This window comes from Tursiops truncatus, chromosome 3 (genome assembly GCF_011762595.2).
Source record: "Tursiops truncatus isolate mTurTru1 chromosome 3, mTurTru1.mat.Y, whole genome shotgun sequence".
Lineage (NCBI taxonomy): Eukaryota > Metazoa > Chordata > Mammalia > Artiodactyla > Delphinidae > Tursiops > Tursiops truncatus.
Window position 1 is genome coordinate 121,579,152 of NC_047036.1, and position 20,836 is coordinate 121,599,987.

Genomic DNA, 20,836 nt, shown 5'->3' on the forward strand with positions numbered 1-20,836 from the left:
TTTAAAATGAGCTTTAATTTAATTTCCTTGCCTCTGGCAGTAGCTCTTAGAAGCAGCAGAGTGAATGGCTGGGAGAGGATTCAAAAGAGGGTGGAGGCTGAGGGGTGGTCAAAGCTGGGAGGTCAGCGGCAGCAGGCCCCTCACCAGAATACACATCACAGAGCCCAACTCCCCCATCACCGCATGTTTGAAAGGTCTAATAAGACAGATAATAACTATTTCATTGGTGTGGTACTTTCTACTTCCCAAAGTCCATGACCCATTTAATCTTCCAAGCAATCGTGAGGCCCTCTTTCCTTTTCCTAAGCATCCCTACCCCATCCACCCAATTCCACAATTTAAAGCCACATTTAGTAAAAAGGTACACATTACAACACCATTGATGAAACAAAGAGAGAAAAAAATATTCAGGCCACATAAAAATATACATAAGATGGTATCAATGTTCAGACTTTTAAAAGAATAATTGTGGTAAGAATGAACTCAAAACTTATTAAAATCTATTAGATGCCTTTCATTTTCCATGCCTTTCATCCTGGCAGTTAAGGATCCACCTGCCAATGCAGGGGACAGGGGTTCGAGCCCTGGTCCAGGAAGATCCCATATGCCACGGAGCAACTAAGCCCATGTGCCATAACTACTGAGCCTGTGCTCCAGAGCCCGTGTGCTACAACTACTGAAGCCCGCGTGCCTAGAGACCATGCTCCGCAACAAGAGAAGCCACCGCATAGCAACGAAGAGTAGCCACAGCTCTCTGCCCATGCAGTAACGAAGACACAAAGAAAAAGAAGAAAGAGAGAGAGAGAGAAAGAGAGAGAGAAAGAAAGGAAGGAAGGAAAGAAAGGAAAGGAAAGGAAAGGAAAGGAAAGGAAAGGAAGGAAGGAAGAAAGAAAAGAAAGAAAGAAGAAAGAAAGAAAAGAAAGAAGGGAAGGGAGGAAGGGAGGAAGGGAGGAAGGGAGGAAGGGAGGAAGGGAGGAAGGGAGGAAGGAAGAAAGAAAAAAGAATTCAAACCCAGACAGGCTGACCCCAGAAGCAATGCTCTGAACTCCTGGACTGTATATGATGCCACCGCCACTTGGAGCAGTGAGGAACCAAGAAACCCTGAGCAATAGCATGTTACCATGGCAACAACACAGGATAAAGGACAGAGCCTGGCTGTGACCTTGGGCTGGGCCAACTTAACTTTACCAAACCTCACTTTTTCCATCTATAAAATGAGAACGATAAAACCGACATTCCACAGGTTGATGTGACGATTAAAGACTTAGTAACAGGCCCACAGTAAATGCTTCATAAACATACGCTAATTATCCACTTATTTCCAAACAAAGCACATCACGTTTCCTAGAAGAGTTTTATTTTTCAAGGTAAGGTGATACTGTCTCCCCTAAATATCTTCCGAGGCACAGATGACAATGGGCAGGACAGGGAAGGCAACTCGGAGTCACAAACACTTGGTTCATTTGTCTGGTTGGGACAATTGCTACAGGGAAACATGCAAACACAGGCTCCGTGTATCCTTTTTTTTTGTAACCAACCCTTCCTCCTATGTTCTCCTTTATTGTCCTCTAACCACCCTTTACAGATTCCATTTAGATTCTCCTTCAAAGAGGAACCACCTGTCTTCATATGTGCTTCACTCTACTCTTGTTGACTGTTGCCTTCATTTCCATATGGCTTATTTAACTATGTCATGACCTAGCAGGATCACTCTAACCTGGGCTACTGGGAGTGGTGTCCACTCGGCCAAGAACCACCAGATCTTCTCCAACAGTTGAACCTCCAAATGTTCTTGTTCTCCTCACATTTGGGATACAGGAACATAAACACTCTGCAGTCTCTTTGGCCCCACCTGGCCTCTGTCTTGTACCTAAGCAAGTACACCATATTCTCCCAAACCCACTAATTTGATATGTTCTCGTTCAATAACATAACATACAGAATGTTTCCAACACACATAGAGGCAAAAGGATACCTTTGCAAACACACTAGCTCTATACGTATAGTTCATCTTGTATGTCCTCTGATGCAGTAGATTTCTCTTCTGACCAACACTAGTCATCAAATAACCAAAGGAAAAAAGTAATAAACTGAATCTACTATCACCTAGTATAAGCCACCATGAATGCCAATGCCATCACTAGTCCATATGATGCTTTTGTGCAAATTAGCCAAAGGCACTTTCTCTGGACCTCACAACAGAACACACAATAGGGCAAGTTTGGGTTGGACTTCAACTCACTTTCCCACCCTCTGGATACACTCAGCAGTGCACATCCCAAATAACTGTACTGGCCCTGACCATCTTTTTTCTAGATTACCGTACTAATATCTGGTCTCCCTTCTTTTTTATTCTTGGCAACTTCTATCCTATTCTCAACATAGCACTTGAATTGATCTTTTCAAAATATACATCAGATCGTATGCCTCTCCTGCTTGAAATCCTCACCCTTGGAATAAAATTCAAAATTCTTGACATGCCAGACAAGACCTTACCAGATACGGTTGCTTGCTTCCTCATTCTTAATACTACCCACTTGTTCACACTGCTCCAGTCACAATGGTCTTCTTTCTGTTCGCTAAGCACTCCGAGTTTGTTCCCACTTCAGGGTTTTGGTTCCTTCTATTAGTCACCTAAGCTGCATGATAAAACACCCCCCAAGTCAGTGGCTGAACACAATAAACCTTGTATGTGTGGGTGCGCCTATGTGTCAGTTCTGCAGGTTAGCTGTGGCTTTGCAGGGACCAGCTCTGCTTCAGGCTGCAAGTTGGCTGAGGCTGGCTCTAAGGTGAGAGTTGGGTTCAGACCTGCCCCAGGTATATCATATCCTTCTTCAACCACTGCTGCCCAGCCATGTTCTTTTCATTGCAAGTGGCAGGAATATGAGACCAAGCTGAACTGTGCAAATATGTTTAAAGACCTGAAGACCATTCCATCAGCTAAAATACATTATATGACTATGCCTAGCATCAGAGCGACAGGAAATCCACTCTACCCACAATAGGAGTGTACCTCAAAGTTACCAGGCAAATAGAATGGATGTATAATCCCATTATAGGGCAGTGAGGCATTTGGACCCATAATCCTATCTATGAGGTTGCTTCCAGCACCTAGAATGCTCTGTCCCTACATTTCCTCATGGCTAGCTCCTTCCACACCAGAGAGGTCCTCTCTGGCCACTGTATTCCAAAAGTACATGTACCACCATATACACGGGGATACATGGCCACAGCTCATGTTCTTCCAATGATTCTCTAATCCATTAACCATTTTTGTTTTGTTCATTGTATGTACAGATTTAAATTCATTTATTTATATCTTGGCTTACATATTTATCATATCTCCCTCCACTAAGAATTTAAGCAAGGATTTTCTCTGCCTTATTCACTGCTCTAACCACAACCTGGCATGGGGTAAGAGCTCAAGAAATTTTCGTTGAATAAATACAATCTAGAAATCTGTATTCTTATTTCTCAGTTCAGTGTTAGTCCCTCGGCACATTTACAATTACTTGCTGTCATAAATGAATAAATGTGTGAATGTAGGGGTGGGAGATTCGGGGAGAATGATTACATACACAATGTAATACAGTTGAAAACAGGATTTCAAATCAAGCTCCAGTATCTTAAGACCAAAGACTCAGTGTTATTAGCTATGAAATGGGAATAAAAATTGTAGATTTTCTGCAAGGATTAAATTAGATGATGCATGAACAACACTTACTCTAAAGATGGGAGAGTGGCATGCTGTGATTTGAAAAGGGTAAGACATGGCGCAGACAGTGGAGGCCTTGTAGGACAACGTGAAAAGTGTGTTCATGGTTGACTCAGATGGGACACTTACTTCTGAACTTTTTCAACCAGATTTCCCCAATGCTTTCCCGAGCAAGAAGTGGATCAGCAGACCTCTGGTTCCTGTTGTCACGCAGGCCATTCAGCTTGGAGCTGGCTGGTGGCTGCATTCCCCAGTGGCCTGCCCTTGCTTCTCTGTGCTGAGGGACTCTCAATGGCCTTCTTTCGTTTTTTTTTTTACTGGTTTCCATTCTCCCCAGGCGTTGCTTCAGTTCTATGAAACAATCTCTAAATCAATCCTAAAGGATATGGTGACACTATATCAGATCCTAATGAAATTCCATCTTGAGACCATGGAGCTGGGTTCAATCTTTTAGTTTTTTAGAGGACTTTATGTTCATCATTTCAGAACAGTCTGCTTCCCATGAAGTAAGTAAGAAATCAATCAGACAGCCCTGTTTTGGTAAAAGGATAAATTAAGGCAAAGAGCAGGAACTCACCCCAGAATTAGTTTTTCTAGTTACAACAATACGTGGTTAATTCTCTTATTTTAGAACTGACCTTCAATTAGCATTGGCGTCCTGTACAGTCATTCCTCCCATTTTATAATGATTACCAAAATTTAGTAGTTTAATAATGCTTTTGCGGCAAGAGCATAAGAAAACAGTTACTCTTGCTTTACTGGTAGTGTGAGTCTACGATATTTCCCAAGAGTAATTTGGTATTTACATCCAAATTTAAAATGCACATTCACTTTGGCTGAGAAACTGTTTCTAGTACTCTAGGCTACTGTTACTCTTGCATGAATATGTGTGTATATAATATAATCTATATACATATATTAAAGAGTATACAGATAAAGATTATATAACTCTGTTTCTCAGCATTGTTTGAAATTGAAACAAACAAGCCTACTTAAACTTATATATGCTAAGAAACACGTTGGAAGGCTGCAGCAAAAAACTATTTGGAACAGTTAATGGAGATGAGTGAACCAAAGGCACGAGAATTAGAGAAGAACCGAGTGGGAAGGAGAAACTTTTCTTTTTCCATTCATGGGATGATGATTCAATTTTTACATGAGTAGGTTTTAATTTTATTTTGCAAATATGTAACTAATAAAATAAAGAGAAAGAAAATGCATCTGTCCCTACAGGACTGTATGGAGTAGATATTTAAAGGCACCCAACTTCTTCTTTTGTTCATGTTCCTGGTTCGTTGGCTCCCAATTCAGGGACAACATACACATTCTTCTTAAAACGAGATAATTGACTTCAGCATCTCAAGGATGCCAGCCAAGGGAGAAAACAAATCAGCACGGAGTCCCTGGCTTGGGGGGAGCTCAGCACGCAAGGTTTTAGAGCACCATCATCTGATGTCATACTGTGGGAAGGCATCAGCTTGTTCTTCAGTCATTTTTGAAAGTGAGGTTTGTCTCTCCACACTGGAAGTAACGGTGCTTCGTTGGAATCCTTGCCTTACTGAGTCCAAATTCTTAGTTGCAATCCATAGAGAAGCTTAAATGAGGGTCAATCTGTCAAGGTCAAACACTAGAATTCAGTTATTTTTAAATTATTTTTTATTGGAGTACAGTTGATTTACAATGTTGTGTTGGTTTCTGCTGTACAGCAAAGTGAATCAGTTATGCATATACATATATCCACACTTTTTTAGATTTTATTCCCATATAGGTCATTACAGAATATTGAGTAGAGTTCCCTGTGCTATACAGTAGGTTCTTATTAGCTATCTATTTTCTATACAGTAATATGTATATGTCAATCCAGTTATTTTAAGAAGGAGGGTCCATGCAAGAGGTAAGAGATGGAGTGGGTGTCATCCATCATGCACTGGAAAAATTAAGTGCATGTCATAGGAAAATGGCTTTGAGTATCTGTGATAGGGTTGGCAGTCCCAACAACAACAATGGCTATTTGTTGAATATGTACTCTGAGGCAGGCTTTGTGCTAAGCATGCTGTACACACTTTCTCATTAAATCCTTGCAACAGATTTACCATGTTGATCTTACATATTAAATACTCATCCAACAGATTATAAGTGGCAGAGCCAGGAATAAAACTACATTGGCCTGATTTCTCAAGTCCATGCTCTCAACCACTCTCCGACAAGATGCTGTTATTTTTGCCCTGACATACTAAGTGGCTTTTTAGAGAGACAGGGTCACTCAGACTGCCCTGCACACTAGTGGAAAAGTCCACATGTCTCAACACCCATTATCTAGGCTTCCAGGGCCAGGGCTCATGGCCAGTCTGCCGTTCCCTTTTGCCATCTCTGCCGGAACTGTAATAACTACTTGTAAAGTGCACAGCCATTGCTGTATTGATTGCTTCCCAAGCTACTTTGTTTTGTCCTGACAGAAACCCAACCTTTTTCTTTGTCCTTCATCCCCCTTCACTTTATTCTTCAGAACAACAGAACACTATAAAGGAGATGCTATTTTCTTCCTTTTATTGTTGCAGAAATGGAGCATCTTGTCCAGTTACTTAACTAATTTCTTAACGTTTCGGAATCTCAAGTTTCTTCATTGATAAATAGGAGATAATAGCATCCAACCCTTAGAGGGGTTGAGATCAGGTCTCTAAAGTTCAGGGCACAAAGCAGGCATGCAATAAACTGCATCTGCTCTCATTTCTAAGTAGTTATATCACACTGGAAAACCATCTATAACCTGCACGTCCCTGCACAAGGTATAGAACTGCTCCAAACATCACCTGTCCAATGGAAATATTATCATTGAGCTCACCCAGCTCTAATCCTATTTTGAGGATTAAATGGAATAAATACATAAAAACTATACCAATAACTGGCTCAGACTCAAAACTGAATAAATAATAATCTCCTCTGGTAAGAATGCTGTTGACATGTGCCCATCTACGTAACTCCAAGAATTTGACGTGCGGTTATAAAAGTAACATCCTCCCTCTCATTGCCCCTCCCCCCAACATGCTTTCCCCAGATTCCTTGGGCAAATATTGAATATTATGTGGTAATTATTCCTCTCCCTTAGTGCCGCCTTTTAATAAGACAAGACAGCCCTACCACAGGCTTCAGCTTTTTTCTCATCCTCCAAGTCTCTGAGGGCTCTTCCCAGTGGCCTGCAGCAAGATGCCTGCATTTTGGCCAAATTCCTATTCAGAAATACAGCCCATGCGATTCTCAGCTCTGGCCATACGCTTGATCGCTTTCCAGCACAGCATTTGATGTGAAAGGGAAGAAGAAAGAATCCCTCTTACCCATGGCTAAAAATAATTTCAGAGGGCTGGAGGCAAAGCAGAGGTGATGCCAGCTATCTCCTAGGACAGTTGATAAAACGGCCGTCTCCGGCAAGCCAATTTCATGCATTTTCTTTTCTATCTTTTTGCTTCCCCTACTTACTCTTTTTTCTGGACATGCTGGGGAAACCTCATATAATGTACGAGGAAAACTCTGGGTATCCTGTCATCTAATCTTCAGCCTGGGGTTGTAGCTTCCTCTTTGCTAAGTCTTCTCATTGAGTCAGGACAGCTGATTAGAAGACCTGTTCTCGCCTGTTCAGCCTTCAGGTGCCCAGTTTTTGGAACTCAGCAGCCCCACGTGAAATATGCCAGATCTGTCAAAAGGCAAGATGGTTCACAGATGCCCGGAAGCAGGGCAGACAAGGCTGGCTGGGATATGCGACGCAAGATACAGGCAAACAATGCCACCAGGAGGCTGGAAACTCAAAGATGATTTCAGCCATGTAGTCCTTTGATTCCAAAGAGTGGTGGCTTCAGCCTCTAACTGCTCTCCTAAAACTCAGCTCAGTGGAAACTCTCCCTGGCAGCAAGCAAGCACATTGTGCCTGTCTTCTTGGGACCACAGGGAGCTACTTCCCATCTGCCATTTGTGATGTGATTATCTTTGTGAAATGCACATGCACAGGGCTAGCTGGGACCTAAAGAGGCCAAAGAGTTCAGATGCTCTAATTTAAAAATTACTACCACTGTGTGTTTATTGAGTGTCAAGTGTTACCTCTTTAAACCTCACACTATCGTATCGGCCCAGTCATTATGATGTTATGTTCATTTGACACACAGGAAGATCAAAAACTGGATTATGCTCTTAAACACCTTGTTCAGTGGGTCAGTTAGGAAAGTGTCTGCAAGGAATAGGAAACCCAACAGACCGTGGCTCACACAAGAGGGGAATTATGCTTCTTATATAACAGTGTGACAGAGATAGGCAGCTCTGGCCATTGGTCTAATGGTTCAAAACTGATCACATCTCTGTTGATTCTAGTATCCTTTCCATAAGCTGCAGGATGATTGCTTCAGCTCTGGGAATGAAGTCTGTATTCAAGGCAGCTGAAAGATGTCAAGAGACAATGGCAGCCCCTCTGTTATTTCTATTAGGAAAACAATATCTTCTCAGAACTTTCTGAAGTCTCCCCTCACCCCCAGGAGTGCCTCACTGGTCAGAAATAAGTCACATGGCCACTCCTAGCTGCCACGGAAGCTGGAAAATACATATTTAGCTTTTCCACCCTCCATCATGGGGGCAGGCAAGAGAGTGATGATGCTAATTTGGACTAGGGTGGCAGTGGTGCTGATCGTGGTGAGAAGCAGACAGCCTCAAGCCATATTTGGTGGTAAAAATGATCAGACAGAGCTTGTTGACTGATTGTATGTGGGAGATGGGGGAGAAGGAGCCAGGGATCAATCCTAGGTTTCTAATTCAGTATATACACTTAGACTGGGAGTCACAAAGAAAGAAAAGATTTTGGACATGGGAGGTCATGGGTGCACTTCTGGACATGTTAAGACGGAAGTGTCCTTGCAACATTTAAATGGAGATGTTAGTTAAATTCAGAAGAGGAAACTGTCTAGGCTAGATATATAAGAGATTTAAATTTAAATTTGTATCAACCATTTCCATAAACTTGAGAATTCCTACCTTCCTTTATTGATAGCACTGCTCTCTTGAAATTTCCATGGCAGTGGTCATTGGGCAGGTGCATTTTGTTCCCCAGGAGATACTTGGCAATGTCTGGAGACATTTTTGGTGTCACAACTAGGAGGTGAGGGAGGGGTAGTGCTGCCGGCATTTAGGAGGTAGAGCCCAGGGATGCTAGTAAACATCTTACAATGCACATCACAACCCCCAACAACAAAGCTTTATCCAGTCCAAATTGTCAGTCATGCTGAGAAACCCTGCTCTATAATAACCTCACTTCTGACCTTAATGCTCCCCTGGCCCACGGGCCCCTAAGTGTTCCATTTTTCTACTTCCTTCATACCGCTGACATTACCACCATCTTTAAATTGCTTTCAAGAACCAGCTCTCCTAGCACAAAGACTCCTCTGGTGGTGATGCGTGGAGACAGGTACTGCCGTTGACTTAAGTTATGTTGAAAGCCTGGAAACGAGAGCCTGACGTGGTTCATAATTTACAATTCAGAGTCTCCTGGATATTAAGATCATAGAAAGATTTCTTATAAATGAATTCAATCATTACTCTTAAGACAGTGAATCTAAGAGGCATCTTAAATGTGTTGAAGGTAACCTTTAGGACAACGTAAAAAGAATTGCTACTTTAGACAAAATGTTTTACTCCAAGAAGTAGACTAGATATACTGAGTAACCTAAATTGCTGATTTCTAGTAACCTCAAATACTAAGCATGGATTTATAACAGGAAATCTGTGCTATTTGAAACACAGCCCTAAGTTTTTGAAGTTGATGTAAAGAATAGCCACATACCCCATAAACCATTATTTGGTTTCCGTCTAATGGTCACTGTCTTGCACTTTCTTGATCATCCACTTAAAAACGTTAACTTGCTTTTCCTATAAAGGCCATACAGTTGCTTGAGACACACTCTCAGGATAAACCGATTGAGTAGGAACTCTTTTCAGCTTGAATCTAATCTAGCCTACATATAATTCTTAAGAACTTATTAAAAAGCTCAGCTACATGTGTGAATTCATAGGCTCTGATCCAATGACGTGGAAAGTAGCAGACCGCTAAAATTAATTGAAAGTGCTGAACCATTTCAAGATTGATTTCTTTTGCATTACAAAAAATTAAATAAAATGGGAGGCGCTAGGTTATCCTCTGCCCTGAAGAATTAGTCTAAAATTACAATTGAAACATCTCAAATGAAATTGTTGTAAAACTTATTAAGATATATATTTTGCTTCAAAATCATGCTTATGCCTCTTGTAATTTTAAAACTGAGCTACTTTCATTTAGAGGTAACTTGAATCTCAACAGTGAGTGAAGAGCAGAAGTTCCAACCAATTTGAGCACCTGGTGAGAACCTCGAGAGCATCTCATCCGTGTAAAGCTGTCATTTAAGTGAGATTTTTTTTTTCCTTTTAGGAATAGAAAATATGTGAAAAGGAAAAATGTTTTGCCAAAACCTAGGCTATATTATTTTACTGTATTTTGCATTCTTCTTTATTGCCGGCATACAGGACAGGAAAGTCAAGTGGCCATTTGCTGCACAGCCTACTCAGCAGAAAGATGGAACATTTAGAGGCCTTTCATCCCATGTGTCCAAATTGGTTTTTGAAAGCAGCCATTTCAGTGTCTTCTGAACTAATGGTAAAGGCAGGAAAAGAAGGAAATCATCTTTCTATAAAAAGCATCCACAACAAAGAAGTAAAATGAAAAGCCTGAACGCTTGCACTTCCCAGGTCCACCCTGGAGTACCCCTCAGGCCTCTCCTTGTACCTCCCTGCTCTTCCCAGACAAGTCGGGCTTCTTCAGGTCCCCAAACACACAGCGTTCCACGTCACCTTCTCACCTGCAGTTCCCATCACCGCATCCCCTTTCCCCTCTGCCCCCTTCACCCAACCAGTTTCTCTTCTTCCATTGTATTCCTTTCTCAGGAACCTTCCCTGACATCTCACAGCAAGTAAATTCTCACAGTTATGACCTTCCTTAGCACTCTGAGCTTTCCATGATAGGATGCGATTGTAATTAATTAATTAATGATAGAAATATGTTTTAATATCTTTCTCCCACTAAACCGCAAGAAGACAAGGATTGTCTGCTGTATATTATCATTTTATTCCTAGAAACTAGCACAATGCCCGAAACATAGTACTCCATCTATGTTGAATAAATGAATACAAATATAAACTTCCTGTGAATCACTACCATGCCCTCCCTTCGTTCATTTGTTTCTTTTCTGAGTACAAACATAATTGAGCACATTTACATTAAAAATGGTTCCATTTGGGCTTCCCTGGTGGCGCACTGTTTGAGAGTCCGCCTGCCGATGCAGGGGACACGGGTTCGTGCCCAAGTCTGGGAAGATCCCTCATGCCGCGGAGCGGCTGGTCCCATGAGCCATGGCCGCTGAGCCTGCGCGTCTGGAGCCTGTGCTCTGCAACGGGAGAGGCCACAACAGTGAGAGGCCCGCGTACCGCAAAAAAAAAGGTCCCATTTGAGAGTCAGGCAAAAGAGTCTCCCAGATATTTCCCACAGGGTATAATTAGCTAATGTGCATATAGATCCTAAGATGACAGGCAACAAATCTGAAGCCTTCGCGGGTAAAGACAGTGTTTAATTCACAGAAATTAAAGATGAAAAAAGTCAGTTAGTTAATCCCAGGCCGGGAAGAAAAAAGAATTACCAGCTGCTGAGATTCAAGTCATTCTTCTGCGGCATGTTTAAATGTCCCAACCATTTATTTATAATTAGGCACAGTGGGGAGCTAAAATGAACTTTCCTGTATAATGTTTGCCAGCATCTCTGCAAAAGATTGGCACAACTTATTGCAGACTCTCAGCTATTGCCTGTCACACAGTTACTCTACACAGGGACAGCATGCTCAAGTTCCTACAGGGGCCGGTTAATGCCAGCAAAGTTGGCTGGGGAGGGGACACTGGAGCACACGGGACAGCCCACACCTCGCCTGAAGGAGCAAACTCAGGTTAGCTGTAGTCAACCGCTGCCACGTTAAAAATGGGAGTCCAATGGGATATGCTTGTGGAATCTCCCTATTTTAAAATAAGGGCCACTTTTAAAATCACTGTACGGGCCAAACAAAACATATCTCTGACATGAATAAACCTGAGGACCACCAGGTGCCAATTCTGCTTCCCAATTCCTATCTTTGCTCTTCCAGGACCAGGGAGTTGGCTGTAGTGAGACATGCTGCCTGGGGTGGACCCAGGTACTGCACAGGGCAGAGACTACACCATACTCACAGCCAGGTAGTATCTTCTTGGCCCAAAGTTCAAAGAAAATTCCTCTAGTACCCCATTACCAACATCTCCACAATCTTCACTACCTCTGAAAACCAGGTTGGTGACAAGCAGTCTGAATTTATGAAATGAATGAAAAGCACCAGTTCTAACTCGTATTTAACCGCACAAAGGTGCCGCCCTGGAGAAAATGTCCACCTCATTCAACTTACCCCCTCTTCAGTACAGCCTAGCTCTCTACTAGTGAGAGAAAAGTGCCACACTGCTTTTCTTTTCATTTCTTTTACTCGTTCATATGTGTTGAGACATTAAAAAAATAAACAGAGTAACTTGTGTACCCAACACCAAGAAGTAAAAACTGTTAACATGTTGCCATATTTGCTTCAAGTCTTTTAAGAAAATGAAATAAAATATTACAAATGAAAGTAAAGTTTCTTTGACTCAATTACCAATCCCATCATTTTTCCCTTTTCTTAAGACCAGGTCTTTGAACTATGCCTATATAGTTCTTTTTTACATTTTTATATGCATATATTTGTGTCAAACGGCATCTATATTACATTATTTTAGGGGTTTTAATTAGCACAAATGTCATCATACTGTATGTATCATTCTACAATGTGTTCTTCTAGTCATCTAAGTATTTGAAATTTATCTATAGACAGAAGGAGACACACACACAGAGAGAGAGAGAGAGAGAGAGAGAGAGAGAGAGAGAGGCAGTTTATTCCTTTTAACTTCTATATAGTATTCCATCATATGAATATATCTCATTTTATTGTTTTTCTTTCCCAAATTATGGCATGTATACCAGAATACAATGCAGAATTTCCCCCCCAAATTATCACTCTGCAAAAGAATTACTCATGTTTGAGACTTCACAGTCTTTCACGTTATAGTGCAATCTTTCAATTACTTTATTTCAAACCACACATCATTGAGGAAGACACACTTCTCCAGAAATAAGTATGCAATAGTAGCTTTGGATGCTTGTAGAAGTCACTTAATGGAATATCTTTAAAAGGAGAAGAAGAAGGAAGGGGAAGAGGAGAAAAGAAATTTAACATAGATCAGGTAATGACTTATAAGACCTTATAGCTGCAAGTGTTGTGTGCCATTATACATAAGACCTTCAAAGATCACTTTAAATCAACACAGTAATTGGTTATTGTGGGAAGAACATATATATAACTACAGGACAATGAACAAGCCAACTGTCCTAATATTAAAGCATAGAGATTCTTACAGTTGAGATACATTTTCCAGAGAAAACATCACTGACTGATTCGTAAATTACTGAGTATGATACACCCTGGGACACTATTTCTATGACTCAGAAAGCAGTTCTCTGCTGATGAGAAAGAACCCTGATGTCGAAGGCACATAAGAGAAGTTTAAGTCAAATCATTTTCTGAAACCTGCAATTGGAGAAAAAGAACACTTCTAAATTGATATTTTATGTATTATGTGATTTCAAACATGTATGTTTAACATTTTAAGTAAATGGTTGAGTATTTCTTTTACAACCCTGAAAGTTTAAATAATTCAATTTGGCCCCAAACCTCTCTTTTAATTGTCTCATTGAAAAAAATGGAAGGGAAGTCAATGCATATCTGGAATTGCCTTATATTTAGGCATATGATAAACTGTTTCTAATTTTTCTTCATTAAAAACAATGTAGCAATGAACACCTGGGTACATGTTTCCTCCTGCACATGGCCAATAATAAGAATTTCTCTGGTGTATATGCTTAGAAGGAAAATTGGTGCATTACTTTCTGACCCTGTAATGTCTTTAGAATCCTGTGCTGCTTCTCAAAGGACTTTTTGTTTTCCAGGTGTCAAAGAGCCACTGAGAACCAGGCTGAAATCCCAGGGCAGATCCTCTTAGAAGTCACTCTAATAAGGGAGCCCTTTGCAGCACCACCCTCCATGCTGTGTGAGATAATCCTCCCCCGCTGGCTGAGGCCCTCCCCCACTGTTTGTGAATTGGGAACCAGCCAAAATCTCTGTCTCAAAGCGACATTCACAGAAATGGGTCATAGGTCAGCCACAGAGATTCTGTCATTCACCCTCGGTCCATCTCTGGCCAGCGGCATCCCTCCTCATTACTATGGAGTTCAGATCCCAGAACAAGCATCAGGGCACGGCCTCTGGGCCCTCCAGCCAGAACGCTTGAAGGTCTTGGGCATTTCGAGAGCACAGAGAGGCCTCGAGAGGAAATGAGGCCCTGGATGAAGGTAAGCCTTCCCCTCGTTAAACTAAAGAGTGAAACTAACTGGGGATTTGAGAAAGAATAGAAGCCATCAGCAACTTGGAGAAGCAGCAGATCCAGAAGCAAAGCGAAGAAGGCAAGGTGGCTCAGTTCTCCATGTGGTCACTCTTTAAGTTTGCCCCTGGCTCAAGTGCAAGCTGACATATTTGAAGTCCCACTGACATCATCCAATGCATCAGGAAGCTAGTAAACCCACAAAATTAGATCCCCCTGGAAAAAGCCCAACTCCAAGATTTCTGGAATAACTAAGAACTAACCAGCCATTCAGGGATACAGTAATGGGATATGAGCAGCAGTTCTACTCCTGAATGTCTGGGGCAAGTTACTTAACCACTGAGCCTCAGTATCCTCCTCTACAAAATGAGAAAAATCATCCCTATCTCACAAGGTTATCGGGAGGACTAGATGTCATCACGTAGGTGTGTGGCCTCTGTTTTATAGGAAGTGTTTGATATAAGGTAGCTATTATACGTTACTCTTCTCATCTGAAAAGTAACCAGAACCAATACTGATGCTAATATGAATATCAATACTACCACTAACGATATCAGTCATTGAACATTTATTCTCTTGGGCCACTGTGCTATGTCATCTTATTCAACTGTCACAAGTAGGGTATCAATATTATTTCATGGTCACTTTGCAAATTCAGACTTAGGTGAAGTAACCTGCCCAAGGTTGACAGTGAATGAGTGGCCTAACTCAAAACTAGATTCAGCCAATTCCAAGATCCCCTTTCTGTTTTACTTTTTAAATAAATTTTTATATATTTAAGGTGCAAACATGATGCTGTGACTATGTATACATAGTGAAAGGTGACTACAGTCAAGCTAATTAAAATACCTCCTCACATAGTTACCTTTTTTGGTGTGATAACACCTGAAGTCTACTCTCTTAGCAAATTTCCAGTATTCAACATAGTGTTAATAACTATAGCCCGCATGCTGTACATTAAGTCCTACAACTTATTCATCCTTGGTACCATTTGACAGCTTCCCTTATTCCCCCATATCTCCACCCCTGGTAACCACCGTTCCACTCTCTGCTTTTATATATTCAACTTTTTTAAGGTTCCACATATAAGTGAGATCATGCAGTTTTTTTCCTTTCTGTGTCTGGCTTATTTCACTTAGCATAATGTCCTCCCAGTTCATCCATACTGTTGCAAATACCAAGCACCTTTTTTACCATGACGGACCACCTTGCACAGCTGTTTTTAAATAAACCAGTTTAATGCTGGCCTTAAGTTAGGGGATGGCTCTTGTTCACCATATAACTCTTCTTCTGACAGAATATCCTATAACTTGGCCTTCTTGTTCCCTGATGGCTTTTGCTTTTCTGTGGTTCATTGTGACGCTATCCAAGAATGTAGGGCCTTGCCACTTACGTGAATCAAGGTAACACAAGGTACTATAACAGATTCTTGGAGTGCCACGGTCTTGATCTGACGGTTTTCCAGGATCTAAAAGTGACACTGAGCTTACCATAAAATGTTTTGGGAATGGTCAATGGATTCAATTCTATAGAAGAATAGGGACAATTCTTATTATTCTGAAAATTATTCACTCATCTTGGTCAATTATTAATGATTTACCAAGCACCTAGTCTACACAGAGCTGTCTTCTAGGTGCAATCTCTGGAAGAATCTCATTCATACACACTGCCCCAAGAGTGGGACAAAATGATATTGGCCTTTTAAAATTTCCAAATAATGTGTAGTTGAAGGGTTTTCCCACCTGAAGTCTCTGGGCAGTTGATTTTCCTCATCTCCTTACTTCACAAACTCTGCCAGCACAACAGGGAAAGCCCGTTACGAAGTCTCTTGTTTTCAGGCATGATTGCACTCTCCAAATCAGGTCTGCAGTTGCCCCGTGAGACAATCTGTCTCTCTCTCTCTCTCTCTCTCTAACCCAGCACTTCTTCCCTCAAGCAAAAATCAAGCTTTTATTCAAAGGCTCAGAGGATTCAGTTTACTCTCAATGACTGAGGAATGAGTATGCGAGTATCTTTTTTTAAAAAAAAGCTGTTTAGAAAAAAAAGCCTGTAAGAAATCGATTGTTTCTACTGGGGTTTGGAACGAGTATGGGGCTTGCATCTAAAGGTGGATCTCTCTAACATAGTAAAAGATGACTTGAAGCCAAACAATGGAGTTCTCTGAAAAGAACAGAGACACTGAAGCAACTGAAGACCTGATCTATTTTCTCTTCCTTCTTGGTCTACTTTATTCGCTCATCTGCTTCTAAGCACCTACACTGTGGAAGGTGCTGGGAATCTAGGGCATCAAAACACAGTCCTTACCAGCAGGTTAACACTAACCAGACAGTACGACTAGTGCAATGCCAGAGGGAAGCACAGAGTGACAGCTTAGTTATAAAAGTTATTGAACTCATCTCCATACCAGGCCCTGTGCATCACAGTGTCATTCCCTTTAATTATTAAAATCCAACAGGGTCCTTATTCTCACAAATATGGAAACAGGGATTCAAGGGAAATAACTCATCCAAGATCATGCATTTACTAATGACAGGGATGGAATTTAAGTCCAGATCGACCTAATTCCAAAACCTGATTTCTTAATTACTTTGAAATACTATTAAGAAAGTACAGTGGGGGGCTTCCCTGGTGGCGCAGTGGTTGGGAGTCCGCCTGCCGATGCAGGGGACGCGGGTTCATGCCCCGGTCCAGGAGGATCCCCACATGCCACGGAACGGCTGGGCCCGTGAGCCATGGCCGCTGAGCCTGCGCGTCCGGAGCCTGTGCTCTGCAATGGGAGAGTCCACAACAGTGAGAAGCCCGTGTACCACCAAAAAAAAAAAAAAAAGAAAGAAAAGAAAAAAAAAAGAAAGTACAGTGAAGGGGCACAAAAGCTTCAATCCAGAAGTCTTCATGGAGGAGGCAGCACCCCGAGTCTGAAAGGTGTAAGGAATGGCCCAGGGGAAAGAGATGGCAAATGCCTTCCTGGATCTGGACCTGGACCTGGACCTGGCTAGGCTGGAGAGCAAGCTGGTGCCAGGGCCAGGAAGAGCCCACTGTGGCAGGTTAAGAAGATGGAGCTTGGCCCAGGAAGCCATGGGAAGCCACTGAGTGATTTCAGGCGATGAAATTCTATACCTGAATTTTTTTAAAATTTTTCTATATGTTTTATTTCTCTTGCCTTAAGTTCAGCAAAATTATGTCATTATAATCAAGTTTTTCACATACATTGTATTTTATGAACACTAATGCCAAATTAGGTAACTTTTCTTGCATCAGTGTTAACTTTTTATTCATTTAATTTTAGAGAAACCAAAAGTCAACAGAGCTACCTTATTCATTAATCACTCTTTAAATATGAAGTAACCCATAGTGTTCAATAATACTGAACAATGGCAAGGGGAATAAAAGATGTCTCCGATTCATAAGATAAATAATGATAGAATAATATATAAACTCTTTTCCTGAAAAATAACCTAGACAGGGAAGGAAATGTCTATGGCTATAAAAGGGTAGCACAAAGGATCCTTGTGATGGAATTGTTCTATATCTTCACTGTGCTGGTGGTGGTTATGCAAACCCACATATGATACAGTCGCACAAAACTAAGTTCAGACACGCACACATACACACAAGTATACACACACAAATGAGTACATGTAAAACTGGTGAAATCTAAATAAGGCTAGTAGATTGCATCAAGGTCAATTTCCTGGTTGTCATACTGTACCAAAGTTATGCAAAATGTTGCCATTGAGGAAAATTGAATGAAGGTTATACAGGACCCCTGTATATCATTTCCTAATACTCAGTGTGAATCTACAGTTATCTCAAAACAAAATATGATTCAAATGATCTAGAATAATGAGTGGTTCTCAATTTATTCTGAGTTACCGGGAGAATCTGGCAAAAACTTTAGACTCTTTTCCACAAAAATGCACATAAAGTTCTCTTCATACAATTTCATAATGCTCATGAAGCCCCTGAAATTCCTCTGAATCTATATTCTTTGGCATTATACAGATCCATACAGACACTCAGAAAGTTGATGCTCTGCCATTCCAAGGATAGTGTTGTATTAAAAGCATTTACTCTAGAACAGGACTGCATTCGAATCCTCACTCTAACAGTTCCAAAACCCTACCACTGACCTTGGGCAAGTTGTTTAACCTCTCAGTTTCCTAATTAGTAAGATGAAATTTATAATTTTACATACACTTATAAGGATTAAATTAGTTAGTATAGTAAAACATTTACAAGTATACCATGTACATAATAAGCACTAAAAAACTGTTATTATCTATAAGGCTGCCAGGTATCAGTTCCATCCAGTCTCTCCAGCTTCATTGGCCCTGTGTTCCCATTCCTATGCTCTGCTTGAACCATAATTTCTCCTACAGCTTTTGCATATGCTGTCCCCTCTCCCAACTTCTACCTATTCACCCTCATACAACATGGTAACCTTTCACTTTCATCCATCTGATCTCAATGCAAGCATCACTTCCTCTGGGAATTCTTCTCTGACCTCACTGACAAGGTCAAATGTTCCTTTTAGAAGCTCTTATGAAGCTCAGCACTACACAATATTTATCTTAGATGTAGTTTCATTATACACCTGGAGTGCTATGTGATTGACACATGCCCCTCCACTAGATTGTAAACTCTATGAGAAAAGCTGAATTTGATTTTGCTCTCAAGAGTGTCCTCAGCACTTACTGCGATCCTGGGCTCACGCTAAATACTCAATAACTATTTGTTGAACGACTGAATAAAGAAATGAATGAATAAAACTATAATGACAGAAGCTAACAGATATGCAAGACTTTATAAAGTAGGCTGTTCACCCAACAGAGGGCAGGTTTCTTCTCTATCTTCAGTTCACAAGAGAGAACATTAACACTTAAAAGGATCTTATATTCCATCTAGTATTTCCATACCTGCCATCTCAAGTCTTTATCATAGTAAAAGGGATTCTAATTCTCTCACTCTTTGTTTTTTTTTTTTTTTGCTGTACGCGGGCCTCTCACTGTTTTGGCCTCTCCCGTTGTGGAGCACAGGCTCCGGACGCACAGGCTCATCAGCCATGGCTCACGAGCCCAGCCGCTCCGCGGCATGTGGGATCTTCCCGGACCGGGGCACGAACCCGTGTCCCCTGCATCGGCAGGCGGACTCTCAACCACTGCGCCACCAGGGAAGCCCTTCTCTCACTCTTTGTAAGTTACACAGGAATACATGAAAAATAATAGAGCCAGAGACAATCAAAATGCCATTCTGCTTTGAGCCATACCCCTTCATTCTGAACTATACACACACACACACACACACAAACACAAACACAGTCACTCTCACTTGCACACAAAAGGTCCCAAAGAGAAAACTAAATTTCCCCAGGTCTTTTCAACATACAGATGCATATCTCATCAATGTTTATTCGTCTTCCCACTGTACTGATTCTCAAGGAAGTAAATGGTATTAAATGAGAAAAAAGAGCAACTTAGAGAACGAAATGAAGCCTACCATCAGGCTTTCCTCCATCTCCCAATTATACCCCCTAGTCTTTCTAGACACTTTGCCCACATCTCCTTCAGTTTTCCCTGCTAAGGCATGTTAGTAGAAAGGGCCCACAGTTGGATTAACTGGATCAATGTTGAAGTTTTCATTTGCTACGTGAGTTTAACAAATTAATCTGGCATACAATGAAATATTGTGAAACAGTTTCAGAATGGATACTGCAAATTCTGCCTTGTTCAATTACTGTCAAAATGCACATACAGGGGGCTTCCCTGGTGGCGCAGTGGTTGAGAGTCCGCCTGCTGATGTAGGGGGCGTGGGTTCGTGCCCCAGTCCAGGAAGATCCCACATGCCGCAGAGCGGCTGGGCCCATGAGCCATGGCCACTGAGCCTGCGCGTCCAGAGCCTGTGCTCCGCAACGGGAGAGGCCACAACAGCGAGAGGCCCGCATACCACAAACAAAAACAAAATGCGCATTCAGGAAAAATATGAAAATCTGAACATATAATTGCAGACTTAATTACCACTCTGTGCTAACCAGAGGCAATCACACTGAATTTGTCAAAGCATTTAAACTAGTTATAAAGTCTGTGTATAATTCCAAGAAATGGGAATACATAAGCGAACACTAAACAGACTCAATGAACTTGATATTTCTCATTTTCCTTGAGTTGTGAAGATGGCCTAAGAAACAGTGGTTAACCAGAGCTGGGGGCTGAGGGAAATGTTGATTAAAGGGTACAAAGTTGCAGTTAAGGTAGGATGAATAAGTTGTAGAGATTTAATGTATAGCATGGTGACTATAATTAATAATACATTATCCTATAATTGAAATGTACCAAAAAAGTAGATCTTAAGTGTTCTCACCACATACACAGACAATTAGTAATCATGAAAAAAAAAACGCTTAACTTTACTCTTAATCAAATGATCATCCCAAAATTTAACATCAAAAGAAGACATATAGTGAGCTCAACAGGCCTGGTTTACATCCTGGCTCTAACTCTATGGCCTTGGGTCTCTTAGAATCTCACTTTTCTCAGCTTTAAGGAGGCATCGAAAACACCTACTTCCCAGTGGTTTTGTGTGTAT